We start from the raw sequence: 16,387 nt of genomic DNA on the forward strand, positions 1-16,387 counted from the left end.
AGAGATTAGCAATGTATCTTACCTTGGTAGGGGGAAAAAGACAGAAAGCCATTAACCTGCTTGATTAGTTTCTGGACTGCAAAACAAAATTTTAGAGAGAGATGACTACCAACAGCAAGACTTCGTGCAATTGTCCTGTATGTTTGCCCACCAGACTGGGACTCCAAGACAAGTGCCCCAGCTGTATCGGTGTGTGACCCAGAGCCGTCTGCGTGAAAAGTGGCATATGGGAGAAAGACAGGCTTCTGTTCAGGATACTAATGGCACGAGATCAGGTGTAACTACTCCTTAACTTTGAACCTAATCCTGTTCCAGATCTGAATGGTGCAGTTTCTCCAGCAGAGTACTAAGAATCCTCCAAACATGTAACACAACCCAGCCACATGGATCAACAACCTATTTTGGAGCATCACCTAAAAAAGAGACATTCAACTGTTTAATACAAGACGCCGTCTTCAAGACGGGGATGAAGTTGTGATAACGTATCTTGGTCAAAAGTTTCATACTTACCTATTTATGGATATAGGCACCTAAATCCATACTTAGACTCCAAAATAGGTGGCCTGATTTCAGAGGTCCTGAGCACTCTCAGGTCACACTTAAATCAATGGGAGTTTATGGGTATTAAATTCAGAGTGCATGAGTTCATAGGTTCCCTTTCTAACATTTTCTGCAGAGCGCTAAACATAAGACAGCTTGCAGCAGACATGCAGTAGTAGAGTAGTTTTCTCCACATTTAAAAAAGAAACCTTTAAAAAAGAATTAACATGAGTTTAGAGAACATAATAACAGCCATACTGGGTCAGACCAATGGCCCATCTAGCCCAGTATCTCGTCTTCTGACAATGGCCAGTGCCAGATGCTTCAGAGGGAATGAACAGAGTTATCCATCTCCTGTCATCCAGTCCCACCTTCTGGTAGTCAGAGGTTTAGGGACACCCAGAGCATGTAGCTGCATCCCTGACCATCTTGGCTGGATGGATCATGGATGAAAATTTAATAGTCACAGAAAAAGAGAGTGAAACAGTATGATTATTTTGGTTCAAAGAAAAGACAGAGGGAACGTGACTGAGTTATATAAAATTCTGAGTGGGATCAAGATGGGAAATCTGGCCCTCTGTTTTACCTTTTCTTATAATACATGAAGGGGACAACCAGTGAAACTGAAAAGCCATACATTTTAATATGGTAAAAGAAACAATACTTTTTTACACCATGTATAATTAACCCATGAAATTCAGTGCTGCAAGATATAACTGAAGCCAAGAGTTTAATGGCATTTACAAATGGATTAGTCATTAGACAATGAGAACATCCACAGTTGCTTTATGATATCGGGCAATCATTTGCTTTTAAAAGGGATACAAACCCTCATTCTTCAAGGCAAGCCTGCAACAAACTGATGGGATTTAGGAAGAAGCCGGTTATTCCATAATTGTCCCTTAGAAGTTTCTTGCATCTGGTGCTAGCCACTGTTGGAGACTGGACTAGACAGACCATTGGGCTGATCCAGCATGACACATCCTATGTTCTTCTGTTCCTAATCTTGCATTGCTCTCCTGGCATCTCTAGTACTTATAGCTGGGACTTTCAAAGGAGCCTAAAGGAATCAGACATCCAACCCCACTGGCTTTCAACAGGTGGCACCTAACTCCTTTAGGCCACTTTGAAAGTTCCAGCCAAGGCGTCTTTAGTGGTTGGTACACACACAAATTTCTCTTTCTGGCTGTTTCAGGTTAGTATTGCAAACTAATTATGGCTGTGCTAATGTGAAGACACCTTCAGTCCTTTCATTTACAAAGAAGAAGAGGTGAACTGGATGTAAGTCTGTTTGTCTGTTTTTATAAGGTCACCCATTACCATGATATCTGATCACCTTCCCTGAAAAGTAAACACCAGCATGTGCTTTCCCTGGAAAGGAAAAGAGCTGGAACTGGATTTCTGTGCCACTTTGCTAGCACCACTGTGGACTTCTGGGGGCTGCTTTTCACAAGGATTTCCCAGGTGTAATGTTTAACGGTCTCAAACCCCCACATGCCTAATGGGTTCTCCTTTGCCCACCCTATCTTGTAACTCACTGGTTGGGTATGGTGTCTGTAACTTCCCAAGGGAGTAGCAGTGAAAGTGGAAAAGCAAACAATGAAACCTCACCCAAGTGAAATGATGGCACAATGCATCAGTGTGAGAGAGCCTCAACCAACAAGGCTCACTAGCAACCCCAGCTCTGCTTGATGAACACGCGAGCAGACAGCTTCGTCCTGGATCACCTTCTTAACAAAGGCTCACCCTGGGATCTGCCCAGAGCCAGGCCTGGCAGACAGATAACTGCACTAAGGGAGAGAAAGATTTTCTCTCTTTTACATCCTCAGCAATTTTCTTTCCACGCTCTTCTCCCAGCACCTTCCTACACAGGAGGGTGTCTGAATGGTTCCTCCCCTCTCCACCAGTACTAATCTGATAGTTTAAAAGAAGACTGTGAATGCTTATGCTGAGGCCATAAGGGCCGGAGGCCTTTGTTTACTTTTATTTAATCCCATTTATCGGCAAATTCCCTGCTATACTCAGGGCCAACTTTTCATGTATACACCCCACTTTAGAGCTGGATTTGCTAAGGGGATCTATCCAGGTTGAGGTTTTAGTGTGTGGATTATTGATGTATGCCCCTCTGTACGCTCAGCATAGGTGAAGGCTCCAGATCTTCATTAAGGGCTGAGTAAGTGTGTGTGTGACTGCGCCATAAGTGTAAGCTCTCGGTCTGTGACAGCTCTGTATTGCTCCTAAATTGTGCAAATAAATTGTGCAACGCTTCCTCAGCTCTTGTCCCCTAATGCCCCTACTCTACTTGTGCTACATTGATGACATCTTCATCATCTGGACCCATGGAAAAGAAGCCCTTGAGGAATTCCACCATGATTTCAACAATTTCCATCCCACCATCAACCTCAGCCTGGACCATTCCACACAAGAGATCCACTTCCTGGACACTACAGTGCTAATAAGCAATGGTCACATAAACACCACCCTATACCGGAAACCTACTGACTGCTATACTTACCTACATGCCTCCAGCTTTCATCCAGACCGTACCACATGATCCATTGTCTACAGCCAAATTCTACGATACAACCACATTTGCTCCAACCCCTCAGACAGAGACAAACACCTACAAGATCTCTATCAAGCATTCTTACAACTACAGTACCCACCTGCTGAAGTGAAGAAACAGATTGACAGAGCCAGAAGAGTACCCAGAAGTCACTTACTACAGGACAGGCCCAACAAAAAAAGTAACAGAATGCCACTAGCCATCACCTTCAGCCCCCAACAAAAACCTCTCCAACGCATCACCAAGGATCTACAACCTATCCTGAAGGACGACCCATCACTCTCACAGATCTTGGGAGACAGGCCAGTCCTTGCTTACAGACAGCCCCCCAACCTGAAGCAAATACTTACCAGCAACAACACACCACACAACAGAACCCTAACCCAGGAACCTATGCTTGCAACAAAGACATTTGCCAACTGTGTCCACATATCTATTCAGGGGACACCATTATAGGGCCTAATCACATCAGCCACACTATCAGAGGCTCGTTCACCTGCACATCTACCAATGTGATATATGCCATCATGTGCCAGCAATGCCCCTCTGCCATGTACATTGGCCAAACCAGACAGTCTCTACATAAAAGAATAAATGGACACAAATCAGACGTCAAGAATTATAACATTCAAAAACCAGTTGGAGAACACCTCAATCTCTCTGGTCACTCGATTACAGACCTAAAAGTCTCAATATTACAACAAAAAAACTTTAAAAACCGACTCCAATGAGAGACTGCTGAATTGGAATTAATTTGCAAACCAGACACCATTAAATTAGGCTTGAATAAAGACTGGGAGTGGATGTGTCATTACACAAAGTAAAACTATTTCCCCATGTTTATTTCCTGCCCCCTACTGTTCCGCACACGTTCTTGTCAACTGCTGGAAATGGCCAATCTTGATAATCACTACAAAAGGGGTGGCTTTGTTTGGCTTTTTTTCCTCTCCTGCTGATAATAGCTCACCTTAACTGATCACTCTCATTATAGTGTGCATGGTAACACCCATTGTTTCATGTTCTCTGTGTATATAAAATCGTCCTACTGTATTTTCCACTGCTTGCATCTGATGAAGTGGGCTGTAGCCCACAAATCTTATTTTCAAATAAATTTGTTTGTCTCTAAGATGCCACAAGTATTCCTGTTCTTTTTGCATGCTGTATGTGTCTATGGGGGCTCCGTGTGCTTTCCACATAATTGAGCATTCTCCTGATTAGGTTGTGATCTCCATTACACAAATAAACATTCGAAGCATCTCCACTGAAATTAGTGGCAGGACACCATATTTACAACAGTACAACTGAGATCAGAATCTGGCCAAGGGATCAATATCTGTGTTTGGAAGCTATGGCACACAGTGTATCGCTGTGTAACTGTTAGCTTGGCACCTGTGATAACTTCATGGCCTCTAGCATATCAGGTGTAATGTCCACATGGTCTAGGTCAGTGGCTCTCCCTGGGGATACTCAGAGGTCTTCCAGGCAGCACTCAACTCATCTAGATCAATGTTTCTCAACCTGGGGGTTGCAGCCCCCAGGAGGGTCATGAGACAGGTTTAGCGGGGAGGTTGCAAATTCAGGGCCAGCATTAGGGGTTTGCAAGCAGGACAATTGCCCGGCGTTCCACACCACAGGGGGGCCCCACAAAACTAAGTTACATGCTTCAGCCCTGCCTCCTGAGGCTCGAGCTTCAGACAAGGCTCACAAGTGAAAAACAGGCTCAAGTCTCATGCTGACATGTAAGTACAATATTTATATTCCAACTAATTTATTTTATAGTTATATGGTAAAAATGACAAATTCAACAATTTCTCAGTCATAGCGTGTTGTGACACTTCTGTATTTTTATATCTGATTTTGTAAGCAGGTAGTTTTTAAGTGAGATGAAACTTGGGGTAGGCAAGACAAAACAAACTCCTGAGAGGAGTACAGTAGTCTAGAAAGGTTGAGAACCCATGGTCTAGGGTGACAGCAGTGTGACCTCCAAAACGCTCCCACATAATGACAATTCTCTATATGTGTAATATCTCTTTGGCCCACACTGTCAATGCTGAACCCAACCCAGGCCATAATGGCACCCTGGGTTAGCTCCCCCACTAGTGAAGAGGGAGCAAACCATCATGCCCCTATGCACTTGCTACCTGTCTGCATTGTCCCCACATCTTGTCTTTAGGTGCGTGCTACTGGGACTGTGCCACGGTAGAGATTTACTCTCAGCCTGGAACGGAGTGTTCGTTGTGCTATGTGGTGTGTGTTTTGGGAGATGAGCAAAGTTCAGTTTTATTTGAAGCATTTAATAAGCACCAGCCTCACTAATGACTCCCTCCCACCCTATTTATCGCGTGTATGAAGGCCCAGCCCTTGACCCTTCATGAGCAGATGGATCTGAGAGGCCTCTCTGTGCTTCCGCACAGCCTTAGTGAGGGAGGGTGGGTGCGCGATTTCCCCACACTCCAATCTCTGCTGCTTTGAAGAAGTACATCTGTAATCTTTACAAGGCCTTGGAGATATGGGAGCTCTGGGTACACACACAGCAATGCTAGCCAGCTGTTGTGATTTTTTTAATGTTCTTTCCCGCCAAATCCCCACCCCCTCCTAGGGACCCAATCCAAGTTAAAGTAATTTCCTTCACAGTAAAGATTTACAGAGTTTACCTGTAGCCAGAAAGGCAGCTAAACTCAAGGTCCTGGGTTCCTTCCAAAAGCAATCGGAAGAGAGCTAACAAAAGCAAGAAAGCGGTGCTATTGTTCTGGTGCCCAATAAAGTCCACTTTCAAAATGAAACAGGAATTGCTAACTGGAGAAGTGAGGACAAGAAACTGGTCCTTGGAGCTGAGAGAGAGAGGGGAGACCCCCCAGATTATTATTATTTATTATCGTTCCACTAGCACCTGAAAGCCTCAACAGAGATCAGGGCCCCCTTGGCTATTTCTTGCAGGAACACAGAGTAAGAGGCAGTCCCTGCCCTGGTATGTCATCAAAGCTGAGCCCAGTGGTCTCTTCCACAACTAGTCACCGGAGTGTATCTTTATTGCACAGCAGAATGGTGGTATGAAGGCATCTCAGGTGCCAATCCATACCTCAAGTCATTGAAGGCTGAGTGGGGAGGTGAGAATTTAGCATAAAACTAGGGATCTCCACCCAACACCATATGCATGCTCACGTTCGAGACGGGGCCTGAACCACAAACCCCAGGCTGGAGGCTGTAGACCCAAATCCTGGCACTTGTTCCTGTCACTCCAATTGATCGAAAACCCATTAAATGTAAGGAAATTGGCACCTTATCTTGTGTATACACTCATATGTACCCAAAACACATCCAAACACATAGGTACTGTATACACATCTACAGGCATTTATACTCTTAGGGACAATGATGACAGCAGAAAGCCTCCTGACTGTGGAACTAGTGTTGGACAAAGGAAGGGTCATTGCAGGATTGTGGAGAGGATGTCACTGCACAGAATCTCTGGGGTAGGGGCACAGAAGCGGTGGAGAGCAGCTCAGCAGGCCTGGGGGAAGGATCCCATTCCTACTGATCCCCTGCTCATTTTAGCTCCCAGCCTAACTAGTCAGGCTAGGTGCTGGCAGGAGGGTTTTGGTATTGCTACACACATATATGTACATTAACTATACAAGCATACATGCACACACTTGCAGAGTCAGACATCTTGGTTTTACCTTGGCATCATTCTTTCTAATGGTTATTCTGAAATCTTCCCAGGATACTTGGAATGGGGGATTATTATTGTTTTGTTAATGGCTTTATTTCTATGGAAGCTGTAATAGAAGATCTGATGTATTGGGTTTTCTCATAAAAGCAGGAAATTGTCTGTAACCTGAAATAGTGCAGTCAAATGCTGTAAGAGAATCTCCCCCATGCACACACCTCTGACTGCCTGGCCTCAAATTCCATAGCCAAGACCCTCTGCAGGAAGGTGCCTGGTTTTATGCTGGCCCTTTAAGAGCTTTGTACCTGTGCCCAGTCAGTAATGCAGGAATGATAGCAGAGGTGCAAAAGTCATTTCTGATGATTAATACAGCTTGTGTACAAAGAAGCTCTGTGGTGAATGGAGGCCAGAGCCTGGATTAATTGCATACCTTGAAGTGGAAAGATTTATGTAAGGAAACAGACTTGGCAGGCTGCCCTACCAAAGGCTGTGTCTACCTGACAGAGTCTCCACACCTGTTGTGCTCCAACAGCAAAAATATTATTTCATAACATTTTAAGGGAGATTTTTAATAGTTAGGCTCTCCCTCACCCCCACCCCCTTCCACTGTGCTATGTCAAAGAACGAGTTTATTTTTCAGTTTCTTTGTAGGTTTCTTTGCATGTGCCTTTGAGATGAGTCAGCAGGCTTCATCAAAGAAGTTTTGATAACTTTGGAGGTATCCACCCACTCACCTGGAGGTCAGGTATCTGACTGCCTGGTATATGGCAACTGCTGTATGGCACAAAACGGATGTATCCAGCGTTTTGAATGTTGCCACTGTAGAAATGTGACTATTTTCAAAGCTACCTAAGGGATTTAGATGCCCAGGTCCCATTAACTGGGTGTCCAAATCCCCTATAAGGCTTTGAAAATCTCAACACAACCCCACAAGAAGGCTGCTGCCAGGAACCTTGTCATCACCGTGACAGATGTTGATTGGCTAACACAGCAACCTCACTTATGGAATTATCTCCGTCACAGGGGTGTTGTGCATGGAGTCAGTGTAATTAAAGAGTCCGGAGGCAAGCTGTGGGGGTAGGGGGAAATAACAATTGAGTTTATTAAAAGATGAAAGAGTCTGAACACAATTGAAATTGCATGAGCAGGCAAGAGCTATCTCCTGTGTTGCCTGACTCCACCCACGAAACCACACAAACCAGGATTTAGGGTGCCAGTATTCTGTCATCAGTAAGCACTCACGCCAAAACACTGGCAGAGCATAACCTGAGGGCATATCACACTGTTGCCAGCTGTCTGGGAGAGAAATAGCCACCCACAAAGACTTACATATTGTCCCTGGTCTTATACATGCATCTGCTGAAGTGTGGAAAATAAGGAACTTCCCCCACTTACAAACACAGAAGAGGTCGGGCCCTTGGTTCACCCTTGTATCATCCCACAGAACTCTCTGGCCACTGGTAGGGAATTAGCCAGCACCACACCAAAAGATGATAGATCCTGCTCTGTCCAGCCCTGAACTCCCCGGAAGGCTCCACTCCAGCTCTGTGACTACCCTGCCACAATCTAATGCTTTTCATGGGTGCTATTTACAAAACAAGCTGGTACCTTCTGTCAGGAAGCCATTATCTGAGATGTCAACCCAGGTACCTTTCTGACTTCTGCACAGGCTAGAGATGCTTAGTGGGATACAGTACCCACAGGTAGTTGTGTGAGTTTATTTTCCTGTCCCTCAGCTCTTTGTCCCTGCAGCTTAATTGGCATGGTGAGTGGCAGGTTTAAAGCACCACATTAGAGGAGGCAAAGAACTGCCACTCTTTTTCCACGTGGTGGTAGATTTGGCAAGGTGAGGGATGGACGTTTGAAGGGAATTCTGCAAAAATGTAAGTGGAAACTGAGCCTTTGTCCTTCTCACACACACTCAGATCTCCCTACTTGTCTCCTTTTCAACCCTCACCTCCTATTTTGGGCCCAGTTCACTGGTAAATGTTCAAGGAGAAAGGTATGTCAGATTTCACCTTAAATGTGAATTTTGTTTTCTGCCACCTTCTCTCCACGTTTCCTATCCACCCCCCTCCTTTTTTCTCCTTTTGAGATTTTCAGCTTGTTCTGTTTGCTGTGACTTTCTCATATTATGGTTGGACTATCGAATAGACTATGGCTTTCAGTGTGCATCCTGGAAACAGGACAGGCAGTGTCTGTGCAGAGCAAGTGTCTCTTCACAGGAAGCACTTTGTGGAGTGCATCTATCGTACTGAAGGGCTCTGCAAGGTCCCCTATAATTGTCCCTCCCCCAGAAAAGTCCATTAGCCACCTCAAGGAGTCATTTTTACCTCACAAAGGGCCTGTCTGGAAACTCATTGACTTCAATGGGAATGGGATCAGGCCCTCGAGTCCTTAAAAGACTCTTGGGTTGTTTGAGAAAGAGAAATAAAAAACAGTTCTGCTTAACCCTAGACATTGAAAAAGCTCAGCTCTGTATACCACCCCATCCATGAATGGATCTCCGTGTCATACAAAGGCTCAGCATGTGTATGTACACCACAATGTGCAGCAGTAAAATAGGCTTACCCTAGGGGTGAAGGGTTAAAGGGTGATTTCTATAGTATGGTCTAGCAGATAGGGCATTGAACTGGGACTCAGAAGACCTGGATTCTAGTCCTACCTCTGCCACAGACCTGCTGTGTGACTTTGGGCTAGTCATTTCAGGTACATCTTCACTGCAGAGTTAACCTGGATGATTGACAGCCAGGTGCAAGTTGCCATACTGTAAAGGCCTCGCTGAGGTATCGTATCCTCACTGGAGCTGCACTTCCCTGTGTGTATTGTAGTACTTCTCAGGACATGTCCCATGGTTCTTTGCGTGGCTCCATGATTCTTGCCCAGTGAATTATGAGACAACTTATCTGTACTTCTGGGCACACTGGGGAATTGTGGGAAGATGTTGGAGGAATAATGGCACTCACATGATTTAGCCTGAGTCTTCGTTGTGCAAAGTTGGCAAAACTGATGGTGAAGAGTTACAAAGGAATCTCACTAAACTGGGTGACAGGGCAACAAAATGGCCGATGAAATTCAATGCTGATAAATGCAAAGTGATGCACAAAGTAATGGAAAACATAATCCCAACTATGCATAAAAAATGATGGGGTCTTAGTCAGCTGTTACCACTCAAGACAGAGATCTTGGAGTCATTATGAATAGTTCTCTGAAAACATCTACTCAATGTGCAGCAGCAGTTAAAAAAGTGAACAGAATGTTAGGAACCATTAGGAAAGGGATAGAGAATAAGACAGAAAATATCATAATCAACTATATAAATCCATGGTGCACCACACCTTGAATACTGCATGCAGTTCTGGTTGCCCCATCTCAAAAAAGGTATATTAGAATTGGAAAAAGTACAGGGAAGGGCAACAAAATGATTAGGGGTATGGAACAGCTTTCATAAGAGGAGAGATTAAAACGACTGGGAATTTTGCAGAGCTGTTCAGAGCACTCATCAAAGAGAAGCAATTAATACTCTCTGGATTCTGTTTTCTCCGCTGAGGAATGTATCCAGAATCCAGTTCAGATGGGCACAGAAATTCTGGTATATGACCCAGGGAATAGAAGGGATTGTTCCAGACCAGAATGAAGATCCTTTGGCTGAACTGAGATGCACTGGAGTTCAGAACTGGATTAGCATGGGTGTGGAGGTCAAAACTAAGATGCATTGGCAGAGCTCTAGGATTAGAATAGAAGGGAATATTTCAAGTCAGGACCAAGAAATGTTGGAGAACTGAGTGGAACCCAGTCTTGGACTATTATAGCAAAGATGTGAGGTTGACTTAATAGAATTATTAGGGGAAAAGAAAATGAGAGAGACCCTACTGGTCTGAACTAGCATCGCTCCATCAGAGGCAGTGGAGCTATTACAATTCACAGCAACAGAGGATCTGTCCCTTTGTTAATTTTAAAACACAAACACCCACACAGCAATACACACCTCAATGTATGCAATAGTGACTGTCAACACATTTATGGCACAACTCAAAATGCTCTGAACACCCAGTAAACACAAGGCATTCAAATAAGAGAGAAATATTGGAAGCTGATAAAGACGTAGTTCAGAAACGACGGTGTGTTCAGGCATTAGGGCGGTGATTTAATTGCTTTGGGTATTAATTGGATTTCGTTTGATAATTTGCATACTGATGAATGAGGTTCATGACTGGAAAGAACTCCATGGGCAAACAAAGCAAGCACATAAAACTTCATTTCTTATATGAGAAAAAGCATTTCAGTGATTATTCAGCAAATGAGAGCTGGGGCGGGGGGAAAAGACATTTATAGAGGGCAGGGTGTAAAACTGCTCTTCTACCTGTGTAGCAAAATCTCACAGCAAAGGCGTCACTCCCATTAAAACAATCCTGTGGCTTGATCTTGAAAATATTTGCAGTTTCACAAGCTCCTCCGGTGCTATGATTGGATACCTGAAGTGCTCTGACAATCAGGCAAAACCAATCAGTTTGCCTGCCTGTTTAAAGGAGAAATTCAAACAATGACAATGAGCTGAAGCCAAACACAAGGAAGGAAGAAAGAAAGAAAGAAAATTTTGTTCAGCACAGGTGTAAACTTTGGCCCTGTTCACTCTACAGTGGAAAATGTGTTAGGCAAAACCAGAGTTTGATAGCAACAAGGCTTGTTTAAATACAATTGTTGTTCACACATTCTAGCATGATTTCCCTGACTGGTGTAGCCAGAGAATATTTTTTAACCATCCTATAAAAGTGCTGTATAAGTAAGGCCCTTTGTTTTCCATTTTTACCAAAAATTTCCTGAGTTTTACAAAGCTATTACTTGGTTTTTACTGATTTTTCATCTGAATTTTGGACCCAAGTACTTGAAAATACAGATTATGTTTAAAAAGATCCAAAATATTACATAGGTAGATGTATTTATGTGAATATTAAATTAGCCTAAATGTAAATGCAAGGCTGCCTGTTAAAGTAAGGCAATTTATTGAAAGGTATACACCCATGCACATGTGCGTGAATGAGTATATACTGCTAATGTACAGTTCGTGAAATAAACCACAGCATTAAACTGCTTTTACTTTGAATACTCTTTTCTCTATTCGTTGCTCTTCTCTGTCCTCCCATCCCCGATCATTAAACCCAATATTTACCCAGAAAACTGTTATCTTTTCTGCCAATTTTCACCCATATTTTAATTTTTGTAATAAACATCAATAAATTCCTGGGAAATTTTAAATAAAATAAAAACTGAAAATGAAGGGCCTTGTCTATAGGCTGTTGGCTTTGTATCCAGGGAGCGTAAGGATAATGGGGAAGAAAAGAATAAGAATCTTCCAGTGTTTATCCTTATTAATGTTTATTATTTGCATTGAGGTAGTGCCGAGAGTTACCCATCAAGATTGGTTTCCCATTCTGCTAAGTGCTCTACACACCAACAGTGAGAGACAGACCCTGCCCCAAACTGCTTACAATTAGGGCTGGGCAGGAAATGGTTTCCCATCCCATGAAAATTTTCAAAATATCGACAACAACAAAAAATTCCTGTCCCAAATTGGGACAAAAAGTCAAAATCTTGAAAATTTCCATGAACCAAAAATTTGAAAAATCATTTTGGTAGGGTCAGCTAAAGCATTTTACTTCAGATTTGACCATTTTTTTTAAAAAAACCAAAACATTTTTGTTAAGATTACACTTCAAAACCAAACATCATTTCAAATTAGAAAACCAGAATTTTTCATTTTGAAAATGTTGAAAAGAAATAGTTTGACAATTTCAAAAAATCTTTAAGTTGAAAAACTTTGTCGAAACTGAGCCTTTCCCACAAAATTATTTGGTTTTGACGAATTAGCATTTTCGAACCAAATAAATTTTCATCAGAAAACTTCCTAACTAGCTCTACTTACAACCAAATAGACAAGACAGCCAAAGCATGGGAGGGGAAACAGACAGACAAAGAGGTGAAGTGATTTGCCCACAGTCATACAGCCGTCAGTGGCAGAACTAAATCTAGAATGCACATCTACCGGGGCCCACTCCAGTGCCCTACCCACTGGACCATGCTCTGTATTCTCTGGTTAGGATTGCCCTAATAGGGAAAACTTGGCTGGGAATAAATCTTGTGGTATTTATTTTAGCAGTTCTTTCCCGCTTTATAGTATGGGCCCTAGGGGAAAGACCACTGGGAGAACCTATATTACTAACTATTATTTGTATTGCAGTAGTTCCATTATGGAACCCTATTTTTACTGTGTGGAGAGACAACTGTATAGTAACGAGGTCTCCCAACACTGGTGTTCTTGCAGTGTACATGGACCAGCCATTTTACACTTATGATTCCCTAATGAGTGAGGACAGGAAGTTATTAATAAAAGAACCATGCTTAACAAATAATGCTATGAACTAACTCATAGGTAATCCCCACCATTGGTCCAACCAGAGTCCCTGTTCACCAGGGAATAAAATACCTAACAAAATCCCATGAGATTTTTATCCACCCATCTTTAACCTGGTAGCCCAGTTTTAGTCCCAGCTAGAGACTGAACTGAGGTGTTGGCTAGATTAGGGAAATCTGCACCTATGTAACTACATCAGCAAGGCAGGCCCCTCACATAAACATGCTGGACCAGTGCAAACTGGAGCTTGTGCTAGTCAGAGCTGAAAGTAAGCTGATACAGTGTACCAGTAAGAAAGTGCGGCGGCGTACCAGTAAGAAAATGGTAAAAGCATTCAGTACCAGCTTACTTTCATCTCTGCTTAGCTTTTCACTTAAATTTGAAGTATCATTTTTGAGAGATCCGTACATATATATACATTTAGAACGCATATGGATCAGAGAGATAGATATATAGATCTGTCAAGCAAGAAGATTTTGTTTTCACATATGTCCATTTTTCACACTCAATTCTTTAAACAAATTCCATCCAAGACTCAGGACAGATTTTCTCATGCCTCCTTAACAAGAGCAGTCACTGATTTAATAAGCACTTTTGCTTTTCTGGCTTAGTGTAGTGTCCGCTCTTCAATGCTACTTTCCTTGGTGTTTCAATGTTCAAGTCTTGTTCTTTCCCTAGGGCTTGCAGTGCTGAGCCAGTCCAATGCTGGGGGTCCCATTACAACTCTGGTAATTAGTAACTTGGTTGAGGGGGAGAGAGAACCCTTATTAGCAACCCCTAGCCTTACCCCAGCCATCCCTTCCTTACTGCTGAAGCCAACCCCATGAAGCGATTACCGCAAGGAGCAGTTTGTCAAAGGCTAATACACAAATTCCTAGCGAACACCTCAATGAGCAAGGTTCAGGAACAAACACCCAATTAAGAAATGTGGCTCCTGGTTGTTTTTTTGTGACAGTGGAAACAAGCTGGTATAGAAAGGGGGCTATTCAGCAAGGGCTCTAACTTCTAAGAGGTCTGTTTGCAGCTGGGCATTGTTGTCAGGGGCCAAATAAAAGTTCAGCTGGGGGGGGGATGGAAGGGGGAGAGTGATTTTAAAACATTTCCCAGTGTTTCTCTCTCTCTCAATATACTATAAGGGGTCATTGAAAACAATATATTCGTATCCAAACGATGCTGAGTGCATTTTTTCTAAGCAGCAATTTTTAAAAAAAAAATGTACGTTTCCAAATTATGTTAATGAACTGATTAACCGGTTTCCTGTTGCTTAATATGGCCCCTATGACCAATGGTGGCCTGACTCACTGGAAAAATACATTGAGCAAGAAGCATTTTACTTCAGTAGTGAAAAGGGCAACAAAATGCTCCCCTTCCGTTTTCAGTTTTTACTTCTCGTCATGTGGAAGCTGTTCACGTGGTTGTTCGGAACGTTAGCTTTTGAGTGCCATACTGCCATCATGTTAACCACGCTTGCTTCGTATTGGTCAAGTCTGTCTTGTCAGGCACGCAATTTACGGTAGGACAGTAAGTGAAAAAAAAAGCCACCTAAGAAGATACACGTTCAACAGACCCTAAGGGATAGGTTTAAATGTAAAAGTGAGGAAATGGGGGATTGTCAGTCAAAAAGAACAGCAACACATGAAGAAGCTGAAAGTCATCCACAGGGAAAAAACGCACACACTTTTACACCTTTGTCATGCGGTGAGCCGCAGCCGCCACAAAGAGAGGAGACAAATGAAACTGCTGAATTGCCGGGCAAGAAAAGTGAAACTCAACATTGCCTGCTGTGTGGTCAAAAATGCAATTTGAGTCATTCAAAAATAAAAACTACTGGCTTTTTGCTTCGGGCGGTAAACTTGGGTCCACAGTATGCCGTGACATTTCCAATTTGAAGCTGTGTTCTGCAAGAAGGGTTAACTTCTCTCTAAACTGGGCCTCTTGTGAAGTATCCTCCTACAGAAAGAATAAAGAGACAGAGCTGTCCTCCCTTCACAAAAAAATAAATGAACATAAGAAATCTGCAGCTCACATGGAGGCTAAAAAATTCAGGCCAGGGCTAAAAAAGAAACTTCTTAATCTGACTGCTAAAAGTGAAGAAGGGGCATTTGAAACTACTGCTCGTGTATTCTGAACAGCCTACTACATTGCCAAAACAAATCGACCACTCAGTGACCACAAGAGCCTCATTGACCTACAGCAAATCAACGGAATTGAAACGGGGTGTTTATGTCTACACAAACTGTTCTACTATGCAACAAGCAATCGTATATCCACTGAAATGAAAAAGAGAATTGTCAACAAAATCATTGATAATAAATCAAAAATTACTGTACTTGTCGATGAATCGACTATTCTCGCTGGAAATTCGACTCTCATCATTTTTTTGAAAGCCAGTACAGATGGAATTATGAGGCCACTTACATTTCTTCTGGACTCGATTGAGCTGCAAACCGCGAGAGCGGCAGCCATTAAAGAGGAAATTTTAAAATGCTTGCTGCGTTGTGGGTTCACTAAAGACTATTATTGGAAGTATTGATCAGCTTTTGTAGTGACGGTGCAAATGTGATGTTAGGAGTCGAAGCTGGTGTTGGAAAACTACTCCAAATGGACTTTCCTAATGTGATATTATGGCATTGCCTCCACCATAGACTGGAACTTGCTGTTGATGAAGCTTTAGAAGTCACCGGAGGTACAAATGACTTTAAGGCGTTTTTGGATGCATTATATTCCTTGTCCAGTCAATCATCAAAAAACTCTAGTGAACTGAGTGCTCATGCCAATCAATTACACATTGTACTTCAAAAAATTGGCAAAGTGTTCAATTTCAGGTGGGTGGCGTCAACATGGAGAGCCATCAGTGCAGTCTGGCAAAGATACCCTGCTTTGACAAAATATTTCAAGACCGCCTCACAAGACCCGTCGAGAGTCGGATGAGAACATCTTAAATTTCAAGAAGTACACTCAGAGCTGTGTTCTGTAAATTTTATCAGAAACCTTTCTTTAATGCTGGACGTACTGACATAACTGAAGAACTTGTCTGAGATGTTACAAGAACAAGACATGAGTATTCCAAAAGCAGACAACCTAATGCAAATATACATCAAGAGAATCGAAAGTCTAAAAATAGTCCCAGGTGTTCCCTCTGAACAAGCTCAGAAGGCTGAACAATCCATGATGTTCCAAAAACAACATACTAAAGGGC

This window comes from Lepidochelys olivacea (assembly GCF_965140295.1).
Source record: "Lepidochelys olivacea isolate rLepOli2 genome assembly, chromosome: 6".
Taxonomy (NCBI): Eukaryota; Metazoa; Chordata; order Testudines; family Cheloniidae; genus Lepidochelys; species Lepidochelys olivacea.